Consider the following 3,614-nt stretch of genomic DNA (forward strand, 5'->3'; position numbering starts at 1 on the left):
AGGTTGTTGGGAGGGAGGGGGGAGTCAGTGGGGGAAGGAGGGGGGAGTCAGAGGGGGGAGGGAGGCTTTGGTATTTTTAGTAACGGGCCACAATAATCAACCACATTGTATATTGATAAAATAAAATAAAATTTAAGAAATAAACAACAACAAAGAACAGATTTCTTTTAGTCTATTCAAGCTACAACAGAATACTATAAGCCAGGTGGCTTATAAACAACAGAAATTTATTTCCCCCAATTCTGAAGGGTTCAGAATGTGGGAAAGTCCAAGATGAAGGCACTGATAGATTCAGGATCTGGGGAGGGTCCGCTTGCTGATTTAGCGATGGTTGTCTTCTCACTGTGTCCTCACATGGAACAAAGGGTGAGGGAGATCTCTGCAATCTCTTCTATAGGGACACTCCGATGACATTCATGAGGTCTCTACCTTCATAACCTAATCACCTCCCAAAGGCCCCACCTCCAAATACCATCACATTGGGTATTAGATTTCAACATATGAATTTGGGGGACAGAAACATTCAGTCTAAAGCAGCCATGAAGACTCAGTATAAAGAATTGTGAAGACATTGTCATATTAACAGGAGGTTAGACAAATGGACAAATGACATTAAAATAAAATATCAGGAAATCCCCCTGTATATTTATGAACTTTTATTTATGACAAAGGTGAAATGTGTGGGAAACGGTCAAAGGAGGATATTTTCTACAAATTATAGTTTGTCATGTGGATGTCTGCATGGAAACAAAGGAAAATACAGTTCCTTACTTATGCCGTACAGAAAAAAATTCCAGGTTGGTTATGAGAACACCAAAACATAGTAGTTTCTACAGGATAAAATAGAAGAAGATACTCTTGGTTTTGATACAGGGAAAGATTGCTTAAACAGGGTACTTAAAAAAGCCACCATGACAGAAAACATTGACAAGTTGGACTCCATGAAAATTAAGACATTCTGTTCACCAAAAGTCATTATTAACTGAGTAACATGAAAGACATAGGATGGAATAGAGAGCTGGAACACACCTAACCAACAAAAAGCTCATATCCAGAATATATAAGGACTTTCCACGGTTTAATAAGAAAAGGCATTCTAGGTTTTTAAAAATTAGCAAGACTTGGGCCGGCCCCGTGGCACACTCGGGAGAGTGCGGTGCTGGGAGCAGGAGCTCAGTGATGCTCCCGCCGCGGGTTCGGATCCTATATAGGACTGGCCAGTGTGCTCACTGGCTGAGTGCCCCTTACCAGTCACGAAAAAGACAAAAAAAAAAAAAAAATTAGTAAGACATCACATTCACTCCACAAGACAGAATATCTAAAACAGCAACAAATACATGAAGAGATGTTTAATCTCCTAAGTAGTCACTTAATTGCAAAGGAAAAGCACAATGAGATATCTGTGCATTTCTCTTTGAATAGCCAAGTTTTAGAAGATTTCTATTTTCAAGTATTGGCTTGCATGCAAAACTGTACGGGAGAGCTCATTCAATTTCGTGGGATTACTCTCCGATTAGAACCAACAGTATGAAACACAGTTTGATGTTATCTGTTAAGTGTAAGATGTACTTACACTCTAAACTCTAAGTCCATTCCTAGGTATATACATAATAGGAATTTTTGTATATATACACTAGGAAAGTTGTGAAGAATATTGCAATAATTACATTTAATAATTTACAATAATTACCTTTAGTAGCTCAAAATTGGAAATAAACCTGATGTCTATCTACAGTAGAATAAGTAACTAAATTGTGGCATATTTATATAATAAAATATTAAACATCAAATAAAATCAACAAATATAATTAGGGACAACAAAATTGATAATCTCATAAACATACTGAGCTCCAAAAGTCAGGCACAGAAGAATGCATACTGTATGGTAACATTCGACGAAATTTAAAAAACAGAACTATGACATTAAAATGATTGATTTCTATGGAGCTAGAAATCAATATTAGAAAAGGGAAACAGGTGTTGTGTGTGAAGAGGTTTCAAGGGAGGCTGGTCATATTCTATTTCTTGACCTGGAACTGGTTATATGGTGTTCTCTGTGTGATAATTTATTTATGTGGACATTTATGTGTTGTGCAGTTTTCTTTAATAAAAAGTTAAATAACGAGAAACTCAAAACCATTACCATTAAACTGACATCATTAAACATTCATTCTTACCAGCTTCAAATGGACCCTAAGTGATGCTTGTTACTCGTTATTTTCATAGTAATAATAGTAAAGTTATTATTTTCCTACTTGTTTCTTCTCCATTCTCCACAGTTACTATTTCAAACTTTCATCAGCTTCCTTGAACCTTGAAGTCAAGGGTTCACCTTTTGTGATGTGCGAATACCCTCTACTGCCACTCCAAATACTAAACAGAAAATACAAGAAGAAAAGCTCATCCAACTTTCTGTTACCAGAACACAACTATCCTGCAGGGCTGCAGCTAATTATTTTTAAAAGACAGGTTTACTAGTAGGAATTAAATTCTATTCAGAGTGATAAAAACCCCAGAATAGCCATTCCTTAAGCAAGGTTGAACTTCATCTATGGGTCACATAAACAGCATCTGGAAGGTCAGTGATTCAGGGCTCCCGTGACATTCTGCTCCTGAAGCCTAGAGGGGCAGAGTGTGGCCCATGCCCTCCTGGTTCAGTATGCCCACCTCTATTTCCAGACGGCAGGGTGCGAGAAGGACAAGACTAGCAACAAACACCAAGATGAGCAAAGCGCTCGCGATGGACAACGCAGTTTTTCTGATTTCTACAGCTCACACCACACAGATTCTGTTGGTGTCACATTGTCCCCCAGATGTCCTCATGGCCAAATTGTAGTGCATCTCATCTGTGAGAACTTCCATAAAGTGTAGCCAGCTCCAATGCAATCACCTCCACGTCAGCACGGTCCCTCCTCCCTGCACGTAAAAATCACCTGTAGCATACTCATTCCCATTTACTACTAAATCCAGTGCAATCTGGATGGGGCCAGCAAAAACTCACTGAAACTTATTTCACCAGGGCAACTAAAAATTTCGTTGCAAAATGAAACCAGTGGACAGTTTTTATGCCTTATCGAATTTGACTTCTCAACATAATCTAGCCCTGATGGTCACCTCACGCTTCCCAAGCCCTCTTTTCTCTTGATTTCTGAATATCATATTCTCCTATCATCTTCTCCCCTATTTCCTTGGCTTCCCTCCTTTGCAACACCCTCTTTTTCTACCCTCCATTCAATGCTAGCTCTTCTGACAACTCTGTCCTATGCCATCTTCTTTTTATTCTTTACCCAACCCTTAACGAGCTTAGCTACTTCTATTTGAATTGCATTCTTGATAACACCCAGGCCTGTATCTTTAACCCAAAACTTCTCTCTTAAAATCTGGGGCCATCTGACTATTAAAAATATTCACTTTAGGGCCGGCCCGGTGGCGCACTGTTATAGTGCGCTGCTTGGGAAGCGTGGCGGCGCTCCCGCCCGAGGGTTCGGATCCCACATACAGACTGGTTCCCGCTCACTGGCTGAGCGAGGTGCGGGAGCAACACCGAGGGCTGCAATCCCGTTGCCGGTCCCGGTCCGGTACGGGGGCGACACTGAGGGTTGCGATCCGTTGCC

Source organism: Galeopterus variegatus, unplaced genomic scaffold, assembly GCF_000696425.1.
Source record: "Galeopterus variegatus unplaced genomic scaffold, G_variegatus-3.0.2 Scaffold2346, whole genome shotgun sequence".
NCBI classification, from domain to species: Eukaryota; Metazoa; Chordata; class Mammalia; order Dermoptera; family Cynocephalidae; genus Galeopterus; species Galeopterus variegatus.